Here is a 13,365-nt window from a genome sequence, read left to right as displayed (position 1 = left end):
CAACTTTCAACCTAGTAGCTGTGGGCTCGCGGGATGTTCACGCGGAGATCTCCAGAAGGATGACTCTCGGCTCACATTTCTTTTAGCTCTCTCAAAACCTTTCCAGAAAAAGATTTATCCTTTAATCAGGGAAAACAGAAGCTGAACTTCTGGAAGACAAGAGAGCACCTCACTGAGGTTGCTGCACTACAGAGTATTGCCAAGTGCCACAGTAATCCAGCCCTATGAGTAAAAGGACAAGAACGGCCACCTCCTCCCCCCTCCATCATCCCAATTCCGCAAACCAAATAGCTGATGTTAACATCCTGAGCCTTATTTATTCTATACTCACCCAACAGATTTATGTTTAGACAGAATTAAAATAATAGCAAATTTATTTTGTTTATACTTTCCAATACAAACAGTGGCTTTCATTTTCATTCATCCCTGTAAAGTAATTTATGCAACTGACATTTAAATGACAAAGATTTAGATGATTAACACATACAGAAAAATTCTGCTTGTATGCCTTATCATAGACTTGCAGGAAAAAAAGGCTTCAGGCCTGGTCGTATGACAGGCTGAGCACTTGTACTTCCCAATGACTTCAATGGAGCTGTGCGTGTTCATTACCTCTCAGTTACAATAATTTGTCCAGTGTAGTAAAACAAATATATATTTATATATGGGTGGGTATGTTTATGTATATGTATGTATTCCATGGTTTAATTTGTTATTTGATCTTTCAAAATCTATGTCAGGTTTGAAGAGGAAAAGGTGAAAATTATGAGACAGATTTTCATTCTTGCCTTCTACTCTCTCTCTGTTCTACCAATTCTTGTTTATGTGTACGATACCATGGGAGCAGCATTGCAAGCGACATAATCTTGCCATAATCTTAAGGATAAATAGGCAGTCTATGCCCATCCATTCCTTAGTCTTACCTTTGTAAGTAATGAAAATGCACTAAGAAATGCAAATAGGGACACCTCTGTCCACTGTGGAAACTGTATAGCAGCTACTAAGTATGAAGTGGGCTTGAGATGGTGACAATCCTGTTTTATCCTGCCCTACATTTCAAAAGACTGTAACACTACCAATCTCTGGAGCCATCCATTTTTTCATATATGGGAAATAAACACTTGTGTCATTGTTTAATAAATACTTTAAATTAAATAAATAGGTGGCAGCCTGGTAAAACAGTTAGCTTTCATTATCAAAACTGACCGAAATTGTGATGTTTTATTTACTTCTCTAGCCAGATGCTTTTATGAAAGCACTTGATAAACTATGACTGTAAAGTCAAGAAAAATCTCTTTCATATTCCCTTATGGTTTTTTTTTTTCACTGATGATATTCAGTAGAGGAATCTAGCTTTATGGTGACTTGACCCCAATTAACATGCAAGTTATGGATGAACGACATTTGTAAGTATTCCAGGTATGCAGGCTTACCATCATGATTGATTGCCCAAGCAATTTCTGCAACCATAAACTTTAATTACAGAATCTTTGATAAAAATCACAATTCTCTAGCAAACTAATGATTTAGGTAACTTAGAGGTATATTTATTTACAAGCCTTATACTCTATATCTGGCAAACAGGATAAGGAAGTTCTCTGTTATGTCACTGAATACAGGACAAACAAGTAACAAAACTCTTAAGGGAAAATTCAGGCAATATAGTATCTGTCTTGCATTAGATTTCCTGCAGAAGTGTAGCAATGAGTCCTGTGAGTGATAACCATGCCACTTTCAGAGGCAATGTGAAGAGCAACATCACAGTCAGGAAATGGAGCATTACTTTCAAAACTACTTAAAAAGCACACTTATTACAAGTTGGAGTTTATTTATGATGCCTCAGAAGAGTGATTAATTACCAGCAACAGGAGGTATCTGAGCCTGTACTACTTTGCAGATGAGAACTGAGCAGTGCCAGGCAAAATACCCAGACATTCGCTTCAGGTCCAAGATGCAAGATGTAAAATTTTAGGTTTGATCTTTGCCCAGTGCTATTCCCTCTCTTCCTTGCCATTCACCCTCAAGAAATGGGTCATTCCCAGACGAAAGCAATTATTTCTCAGAGAGACTCATTTCTCTGGAAGCCTTTGGAAAAGCAACGATAAAGGTTTCCTGTTAAGAAACAGCTAAACAGAAAGAAAAGGTTTGTGCAGCATGCCAGAGACCAGACCGTGATGAACTGGGGGATGTTCTATTTTGTCAGGAAGTGAAAGTTATTAGCACCCTTCAGCTACAACTCTGCACACAGCGGCATGCTTTCAGTACCATGAGTTATGGACAAAGGATAGCTGAATGTCTCGTGTTATATTTATTTAATCCTTGCTGGAGTTGATTCTGCTTAGCCCACAAGTCTAGCAGCTTTGCCTGAACTCACACTAACAGTACCATACATTTCATCTTGACACTCAAGAGAGAAAGGGGAAAGTGAAAACATAGGTGTGAGCTCAATGAAAGTGGTATTAGACAATCACAACTCCCAATGAATAGAATTCTTCCACTTAGGTATGACACCCTAGTGTCTAAAAAGCATGGGTAGCCCCCTTGGCTGGATGGTGCTTATGGTATCACAAGCACCGTTAGCAATACTAGCTGTCTACAAAGAGTCAACAGTATGTGCTTCAGCACATAGAGCAGCTTCAAGTCCCATGCAGTGTTGGCCCTCACAGTTCATCTGTCACTCTTGTTAAGCCAATTCTACACTCACCCCCAAACTGCTGTTGACCTGCATCTAGTTTGTTGCTGTTGACTTTAGCAGGTGTTCTTAACAGCCCACACACTAACAACCATGTGTACTGCGGTATGTTGAAGGGGTGTTGCTCATAGGCCTTCTTCACTTCCTTGTCCTCAAAGGCAGACAGCAGCTGAACTTAATATTCTGGAAGGACAAGAATCACCTGTTCACATTCACAGGAATCACAGTTCAACATTCATAAAAGTTGAATAAAGGGGTATTTAAAGTGAGCCAATTGCGGCTAGAAAACATCATCTGATTTTTTTTGAAGACCTGGGTTGTTGACTCTACTCTCCTGGATACATCCAACTGAATACCTTTCATAACCCTCTTCTACTATAGTCAGTGATTTCCAATACTATCTTTTTTTCTCAGTGCCGTCACAAAGTTGTAGTTTGAACTGCTGCCATTGCAACAGATTCTGCATTTCACACCACTAATAGATGCATTTTGTTAACATTGATGTCATTCCTACAGTACACAAGACCAGATTTGGGCCACTCGGAATACGGTATGCGGGTTAGCAAAACATATGCATATTAGGAAAACAACATGCAAAAGGGAAATAGTGGGCAGACACGCTAATTCTAATACTAACGACAACTACCCAAATAACCTGTTCAAAGGCTGGGCTGCTGCAAAGTCAATGTTCCCTATGTTTGTTCATGTATGACCTTGCCCAATAAGAATAGCTCTACAGCTGCCTTCATTCTCCTCTCCTCCTCCCTATTCAGAGCAAGGACAAGCTCTGCACGCAACACAAGCTGCTCAACAGGTACATAGTTTCATTTCTTTTAACCTACACTTTGCCTTTTATTCCATGGATCAAAATCTTGTTTCTTGGCCTGATGTTGCAAACAATTCTGCTGCTTTCATACGCAAACCCCTTTGTAAAATTAAGGTTCTACACTTCTCATTCCGAAAGTCTCTTTGAGACTTGTTGCCAGTGTTAAAGGAGACAACCAAATGGATTCATCAGGACTGATAGCGTCCAGCAACTGTCAATGGAAAATCAATCTTTAGTGCGATAGACCACTAAAAAGAGGAGAATTTAAAAGAATTATTAGCTTAGCTCTGTAAACTGATTGTATAGGTCTCAGTAGTAATTACTGTGAATATTTATCTGTTCTCCACAGTGCTCTGTCACAAACAAACTGAAGAAATGGTATGATCCCAAAATACTAAAAGATAAATGCCTGAAAATAAAATAGGTTGAGCAACTGACACCCTCACTGCCATACTGATTTGCATGTTCACAGAGACTGCACGTTCAGTGATCTCAGCAGCTGCTAAAGGCTTACTTAAATCTGTATGATGTTCATATTTACTTAAGTGTTCCAATTTATTGTCTGGTCCTTAGTGAAATTCTCCCTGCAAATACCCAGTTCAGCAGAGAAGAACGAACAGCCATTTCCACTATGCCCAAGAATGCTCAAGTCCAGAACGTAAGTGGTGGCAAAGCCAACGAATGCTTCTTACAGAGAAGAACACCGAGCAATGGCACCTGGCCTGTAATTATGCTTACATTTGGAAGAACTAGATAGGTTGAGAGCCTGTGTTTCTTAGATTTGAAGACACAGGAGAGAATCCAGTATACAAGTATGAAATGGCGGGAGTGGATGAGCTGGCTAAAAAAAAAAAAAAAAAAACAAAGCCACTCTGTCCTCAGATTCTCTCCTGAGGGCTTGAACCTGAATGTTATTAGAGTTCAAATAAAAACTAGATGAACTCTTCAAACTGGTTTATTGCCCCGTCCTTTAGCAACAGAAAATAACATTCTGTCTTCCAAAATACAAAAACACCCCTACCACAAGTAGCCTGATGTTGTAATAGTTTCCAGTATTCTGGTATCTCCAACAGTCTTAGTCCTTTATAATAGGGCCAAACCATGGCTCCCACATGCATCAGCCTCTGCACAATCCATTGCAGGACCTTGGCCTTAGGAAATCAATTTTCTAAGCCTAAAGACCTTCCAGTAAGCAGGTCCTTGGACCACACTTCCTTGTTCTGTATGTGATTTCTGGGTATCAAAATAGCTGAAAAGGAGGGTGGCAAAAAAACAAAGAAACAGGACCCTACTACTGAGCAGGAGTTGCTTTGAGGAGAATTTTTCTTGAATTTGTTGTAAAGCCATTCATAAATAAAGGTCTATTAAACAATTTTTCAACTTTTTTGCCTTTGACAAGTATTGATTTACTTCTACCAGTAAAATTATCAAAGAACAAATGCATAAGGTAACTTCCAATTAACTCTTGTCCTTCACTAGTTTTACAAGAAAAACAGCAAGAAAAAGACAAATTGCTCCTGGAGGCTTTGCATTTTTCGACCTCTATTACTATTATTTCCATAGACTTATGGATTGTTTTTATCTCTTTAAGTACAAGTCTCACAGTCTGAATCCAAAGCTACATGCTATTAATTATGTGGGACTGAGAATAGACGCTTTGGTGCTGAAATCTTCCGTTGTGTCCTTTTGCTAGGCTTCAATTCTGGCAGTAGGTGTCAGCAGAAGCCAACCAAGCCAACCTTCAAGCTGATTCCTGCAATTGCCATACTCCGTGTATGATACACTAGGGCCGTTAGATACAACTACTTTATCACTCTATTACCTTTCATCTGACTAATCAAACGAAGAAAAACAGAGGGTCCAACTAGGGAACATCCTAATTGATTGCATACTACTGAGCAAATAAGCAGGTCACTGCTTATATATTAAGTATATAATATATACTGCAAGTAAAGCTTTGCTTACATACTAAGATTTCACCAGTGTAGCAAATGAGATAGGGTAATTCACAAGACAAAAATACAGAAGAAAGTTGCTTATTGAAGAATGACAGGAAACAATGCTTTGCACATTAAGAACATAAGTGCCTGTTCTGAGGTCCAGAGCATAGCAGATTTGCTCAAATAATATCAACAACAAAATGCGGGAGAAGAGAAAGCAGAGAAGAGATCCCACTGTGCTATGACTTTCCTATAGACCACTACATAAGGAAGATTCAGTGGACCTAATTTTAGGAGGTGATTTTAAATAAAACATACTAAGGTCCTTCATTACCCCCATGTTAGCCACTAAAATTAACAGACATCTGTTGGTAAATGAATACAGTGGGAGAAAGTTGCCTAAGAGAAAGAAAGTTTTAGGGATATTTTATAGATATAGAAGATGAATAAAAAACCATCTGGGAGGGAGGGCTTTCTAGATTGGATTCTAAGCAGATATAGCTGGGTGAACAAAAGGAGAAGGTAAATTGCACATCTGCTCTTGAAATAACAAAGGGAAGGAGAGAAGAGTGATAACTAAAGACAATTTCATAGACCTCAATATAGCATCTTTGAAAATCTCCAAATTGCTAGATAAGATTTCATGGGAAGAAAGTAAAAGTAAAAAATAATTCTGAAGACATCAGTAGATACGTATGCACAAACCATCCCAATCTAAAGAACAGTAAAGTGCAGAAAAAAAAACCAGATTGTTTAAACAATGACATTGGCCCCAAAACAAAAGAGTGAAGCATATAGAAACTGAAAACTAAATCAAAAAATGAAGCAGAAAGTAATATGGTAAAAAAAAATCCAAGGAGGCCCAAGTAGAAAGTAAGACACAATTAAGGGGACATAAGGAGGATATTCTGCAAACATACTATCAGTGTGAGCAAGGCTTGATAACGCCAGCCTGATACAGTAGCCTACTTTCTTTCTGAGAGAAGGTAGTAGGCCACCCAAACGTGAGGAAGTGATAGCTGTCTTATTTTGACATTCCTATGAGTTTTGGTATCCCCTCACATTACACCTTATAATCAAGCTAACAGAAAATGTGCAGATCAGACTGTGCAGTACAAGTTAGAAAAGGCACGATTATAGCATACTTACGTAACCATGGCATACAGAGCAGCTGGTCACCACCAAACTGTAGAAACATATCAAATGAGGTTATGCCAGCATCTGTCCTCAATCTGTTCATTAATTACTTGCAAGATTATACTTATTAAGCTTGTAGGAAACACTAAGCTGGAAAGGGTTACAAGCACTCTGAGGGAGGAATTTATAGTTCAAAGTGATCTTGACAAGCTGGTGAAATAAAACGAATGAGAAATCAGCAGATACAATACTTTATTCCCAGCTATAATCACAAGATAAGGGGGTACACTTCTTGGAACCATTCTGCAGCAAGGATCACGGTCTACAGTGAATCACAAACTTACCTTGAGTCAACCAGGTTATAATGATATGAAAAAGCAAAGCCTGTCAGAGGATTTATAAACATGAGGGTCACAGGTAGGACAAAATGATCTTTCTGCTCTCGTTGACACAGGGGAACTTTCAGCAAAGGTAGTGTGTATTGGTACCTCACTTCCAGACCTATGTGAACCAGCAGAAGAAAGTCCAAGCTAGATGAACAAAAGATAATCAGAGGTCTAGAAAAAAAAAGGATATGAGAGAAAGAACGGATGTTCTCGTCTAAGTACGCAAGAGCTAGGTAGCTGAGGCTGGTATCACACACACAGCAGAGATAGGAGTCCAGATCTCCGTAAATGAAGAAAGATCATATGAAAGGCGGACACAAGAAAGAATATTTGTTTGAGATTGTATTGCTTCAAGATAAACTATTCTCTCCGGCCTACTCCTTCCCTCCTCCTCTGTTTGTATTTGTTTATATGACTGCTAAGTCCAGCCCTCTGATCAGTTGAGGAGTTTTGCCCACCTCCTTGTTTATGCCGTGAGCAGCCAGCCCAGCACTCAAGGTGAAATATGAAATTTTAGGCAACGTTCCTGACAAAGTCAAACAAAAACTCACTGACTATGCTGAAAACTAGGGAGGAAAAAAAAATGAAAATTTAAGAAGAAGAGACTGAGCGCTCATCCTGTGTGTCCGTTAGCAGAGCTGAAAGTTTTAGCTAGTTTTATAATAACCTACAGATCAAAGAATACTTTGACTGAAGCCTGTTACCCCTCGCAAGAGCATTACTCCCAGCTCAGCTCTTCCAAAGCACTTCAGTGTTTCTCTGAGAATTTTCTTTCCATGCAGGAAAAATACGAATGACAGCATCAGGCAGGGGACTAAAATAATTCTGAGAATGACCAATTGGCTTGGCAATGGGGAAAGCGGTGCACACGGGAGGTCTGGTACAGGGAAACGACAGAGACCGCCCTTGGCAAAGTGAAAAAGGGGACCACAGAGAGCGGTCCACTGCAGAGAGTGAAGCTCAGCCAATGCCTCCTCTTTGCTGCATAATACCAGCCCTCGGAGGAAGGCCTCAGGCAGGTTTTTTTTTTTTTTACTAAAGCTGTCTGAATAACATGGAGAAGAAAACAGAGGATATGCATGCCCAAAACTTTGCCTTTCAAGTCTAGGTGTAGGAGAGACAGTGGAGGTTTTTCCAAGTAACTCCTTAAAAACAGATACAACCTGAAAACATTGTAAAGCAGAGAACGCAGCATTTTTACCACTGGTCTATCATCATTTTAGGATTATCTAATCCATGCTTTAAATATTGTGTCTCGGTCCCTTCCTAGGACTCCAGACACTTCCCAAACAGACCTATTGTGAGCAGCTATCTACTATAATGTGTGCAAAAGGATTTCTCTTAAACTTCCAGCAAATCCCACCAGCACAGACGCCTCCTTAGACTCGGGTAGGTACCTTGGAACGTGCTATCTGCTCAGAGCAGCGCCAGATACATAGCAGTTAGCACATCTGAGACACTGGCTCGCTTCTTCCTGCTGCAGCACAAGAGCTGATAACAAAATGCAGGCTTTTAGCATTACATTACAGAGTCCTGGGCAGCAAGTTTTACCATTTTAGTAACACAGATTTCTCTCCTCTGCTTATTCAGGTTGGTTATCCTTTCAGTATATGCCCATTGTATTTCATTTTACATTTTTCTGCTTGCAAGTTTGTTAAAAAACAAGAGTAACTTCACGTGTTTCCCAGTTGACCCTACAAAAGAGGTTTCACTGGTTTCCTTATAATTCGTCTGTATTGCATTGTAACGCATAAAAGTTCTAGGCATAAAAGCATAGGATAGAAAACAAAAAAGATGAGAAACCAGTACAAGAAAACTGAAGGAAAATGAACATTTTATTTAAATTTTTAAGTTGCATTCTCCCTATCAGCTGAAAAAGGGTGGTTATGCGAAAGAACAGGGAGTATTAGGCAATAATACTTCTGATTTAAGCATATATAAAAAATAGACTCCATATATATACTCTTTACTATCCTCTCTACTTCTCTGAAAAATTAAGTTTCCTTATATCCTTCTACTCTTGCTCAAAAAGCTTATTCTCTTTTCCTTTTAAGGACTTCTTACCCCAACTCCAATATTAAAACAAAGAACATCTACTCCATGAATTTGTGGTATATTTTGAGATTTTTATTTCTGCTAAAGCTATTACTTCATGCTTGCTGCTTCCTAATAACTAATGGGAAACAGCTGAATCAGGGACTTTCTTGTTCCCCAAAATGGCAACCTCTGCTGGACTTAAAATGAAAAGGGAGAAGAGAAAAAAAAAAATTAAATAAAACCACATCCTAAGTGAGATGTTCTGCCATGTCAAAACCTTAATAAGTTAATTCATTTTAAACTTCTTGGAGATTTTCATTACTATATCTCATGAGATTTTTTTTCCCATAGCAGTTGGATTTAATCCCCATTCTCTGCTATAAAAGTACTTTAAGAAGCAAAAGTAGGCTTAAGTGTTTTAATTAGGGCCTCTGACTTATTAACTGTTGCACACTGTAGTGATTAAGATGACTATGCACCCTAACATGTTTCCTTTCTTGTATCCTTTGGTTTTCCGTTAGGAGGTAGCTAGATATGGTAGATATGTAACTACTTGTAAGAGATGCCATAATACCTATTTTCTTTGGGATTTTTTTGTTTCTGTTTGGTTGTTTGGTTGTTTTTTTAGGGAAGTAGTATCCCGTTCTTGACTGGATGCTTAAGAATTGGTATTTAATATTTAAAGATAAATATTTTTATTATTTAAAAATATTTTTTATTACAGATGTAAAGAACATACTCTCTTCCGTAATTTCAGTTAGATTCTACATGCAGAAATGGGCTGTTACACGGCTGTAGCCAGTGTGCCTGGTGTTTCATATTACAAATAGCTGGTAGCAGCTGCAATCCTGATTGCAAAAAAATTCATTTTATTTTGTATACAAAAATTAAAACGGCTTGTGATAGGAAAAGACGAACCTTTCAGTGTATCCAGTAACAAAAGACTGAAGGGCAGTGAACCTTCTGGTCTAATTAACCCTGAACTTAATAGAGAGCACACTTAAATGTTCAGCTGTAATATAATACACCACAGCAATTGCATGATAGAATATGAGAAGTGAGTAATCAATGCACTTTGGGCTTTTTAGAAAGAGGGGAGAGAAAATGATGCCTTTTCACTAACTACCTAGATTGAGGATCCCACGCTTAATTGCTTACCTCGCACCGTTTCAGGAAGAGAACTGTACTTATTGTGTCGAAAGCTGCTCCCAGCTAGGCGCTAAGTAACAGCACCTACATGTGCTGGAGAATCACCCACAAGCGTGGCAATACCGTCTTCCTACTCAATGAGTTAGTATTCACCTTCACTCAGGATTAGACTGCTAATGACCATTATTTAGTAACAGCCATATTTGGAAAGATGCCTGGTTTCACCTGGGAGGTTGGGCAGCTCGCCTGAACATCCGTGTTGTCTATGGTAGATTCACAGTCTGCGAAATCTGCAAAATAGATGTAGGTAAAACGATGAGGAGTACCAACCGAAGTCAGAAAAAGAAAGCATCCCGCTGTGTGGAAAGTGTGACCACTACTGCAGTGTATCACAGACAGCCTAAAATGGTGGCTATGAGAGGGGCAAACTCTACTCTTCTCTACCTCTCCTGAGTTGGGGTGTTGATATGAAAGTCTAATGGTAACGCTTTGGAGAAAAGGATTTTTCCTCGGAGATACAGTGAGAGTTACGTAGCGATCCTCAGATGTGATTTGGCAACTAAGTTCCAGGAGTTTAATGAAGCACTTAAATGTTTCTGTTTGTGTAATATTTGCATTGACCTTTTATCTTAATTGCTGTAGTCCATGTTTAAAATGCTCAATAAAACATGTAAGTGTTGTACTACCTTACAGAAGGAAAGGAAATTCAATACCTAAACCTGCTAAAGTGCTAAGCTTATCAGAAACATTAAGAGTTAGCTAGCCTCCTAAGGGCAAACTTTATCAGCCCTTCAGGAACTAACCTCTGAAAAAATGAGAGTTTCTGTGCCTGAAGACAAGAACCTCTTCATGAACATGGATTTAGTGGCAGATTAATGCCATGTCAGAATGAGCCTTTCTTATGGTATGTAGTCACTGATTTGTTTCCTTCGTGTATTTCTAGTAATTCTGATAGTATGTGGCTAAGGGGTATCTAACCAGCCTGAGCTTGTGTAATCTGGTCTGCCGAATGGACAAAGCTCGAGGAAAGTTCACCTCTTGGAACTTTCTTTCTGCTCTGCACTTCTAAAACTTTTTTGATGAAAATACTGTCTTCTATTCTACTTGTCCTTAGCGTCTCTCTGTTTCTTCTCCCCTACCTTAGGCTCATTGGCCTATAGTGCTAGAAAGCTCACTGCAGGTCTACATCAGCTAATGACCCTTTGCGTTTGCAATTTTTCCTTCTAAAGTTCGGCCTGCACTATGGCACAGCTTCATGACGTGGGAGGAGGCAAAAGTGGGATGTATGGAGGCAGAGTTGCTATGGGGAAAGAAGTGCAAAAAGACACAAGGTGGAGATATGCAAATAGGTGAAGTAGACAAGGAAACGAAAGAAGAAATAGCAAGAAGGCAGAAGTGGCGTCACAAAAGGTATTTTTCGCCTTCTTGGTTGTTTGGTATCTCACAATAAGATGGAGAATGCATCATCTTTAAAAATACTGATTTACTGTGGAAAAGCGTTTACTCCGTCCTCAGTCTGTGTACCAGACTGCTGACATGGACAAGAGTTTCATCGTTCTTTAAAAGCAGTGTGTCATCCTGATTTGTTTTTTTCCCTGTTTGCTGTGTTGCTCGTGCTTCTAGGTGAGCTATTCAGACATTGACCTGGGTGTACTTACACAAATGAACCTGTCTGCAAGGATAAGTGTAAGAAGGAAGACAAACAATAGAACAAACAGATGACAGAACAAATGAGGCACATTTATTAGCTTTGGCTGTTCAGCAGCAGGACTGAGACCAACATTTTAAAGATTTTCGAGTTTTAGTGCTTCCTGTTATAGATAATATAGCATTAGGTACACTGAGCATGTACTTAGGTCCTTACAGTGGAATACTAGAGAGAAAAGAAAACATGCTGTTCTTACAATGCAATTACAAAGGAAGAAAAGAAAACACTGACTGCAATGGCAGGTGTTTTTTTCTTTTTTTTTGAGAGGCTTTCATTTTACGTGAAATGTACTTATAGTAAAGGGGGCTGATTACGAGTCTCACTGATACTTAGATCTTGTGCTGTGGCTGTACGGCAGCACAACAGGCTGAGCAGCAACTGAAGGGTCCATTGTGCAGAGAAATATAACTTGGAAAGAATGTGAATTGACACTTGTCCAGGGGCCCCACCACCACAACAATGTCGCAGAGTGGCCTGGGCTGCATCTAAAGGTTGTGGTCTAGACCAGAGACTTTTCTCCAGGCTGTCAGCGAGTGAGTCCATGACTTGTAGACAGATCATATCTCTCACAAGAGACCTAGTGTATGTCAAGCTGCATGTGAAACAGGAAAAATGGATTCTATCATGTCAAAGAAAGAGTTTTCCAAAAAAAAAAAAAAGGACTAGAAGAGACTTTCAGTTGTCCATCCTCGCCAACTGATAAAAGCAGTTGTTTATAATTGTCCATTTCTTTTTCTTCCTCCTAACTTTGTGTTCTCTTTAAGTGGCAGGAGAACTCTAGAAAGAGTTGTATGCTATTGTCAAGCAACTGAGATGGGTTTCACTTAGAATGGATCTTTTTACCATTTTTAATTTTAGACATGGAGTAAACTTAACACAATAATACTTTGTTGGAGCTCTGGAAACATAAATTCTTAATTCACTCCTGGTGCCAGTATGGGATGAGCACTAGCAAAACCAGGTACTCCATCCAAGGTTTAAGACCTACAAGAATGCTGTGGTGATACTTCCAGTTATAGGCTATACTGGGATAGAATAGCTCTTTCTTTTTTGGAAAGGGGCGAGGAAAAGAACCTTTTTTGTTCTGTTTTCCTTTTTGTTCCACTGCAGAACAAAACCTTCCAAGACTTTGTCCTAGTTCAATTCTTTGTAAGAGAAGAGAACAGAGAGGGCGGACACTTCTATTGCTCTACCCATCTAATCCAATATGGAAATAGTGCCCTAATATTGAAAGACTAAATTCCTGACAATCCAGTCCTTATAGGAAGGGTTTAGTTGTGTAAATCAAACACTTTCTCCCAAGTACATAATACGTGTTTTAGACCACCAGCAGAGTTGTAAAGAAGCTGTCAAAAAGAGAAACGTTCAGCACAACAAGAAGTGTTGTAATGGCTCAAGTTTATAATTCCCAAAAGTGCTAAAGAAGAGACCAAGACCAGAAGTGAAGTACAGGTGCAGTCAAACGACTGGGAATAGTAATGAGCATTCTC

Source organism: Struthio camelus, chromosome 2, assembly GCF_040807025.1.
Source record: "Struthio camelus isolate bStrCam1 chromosome 2, bStrCam1.hap1, whole genome shotgun sequence".
NCBI lineage: Eukaryota > Metazoa > Chordata > Aves > Struthioniformes > Struthionidae > Struthio > Struthio camelus.
Note: the sequence above shows the minus strand (reverse complement) of the source record.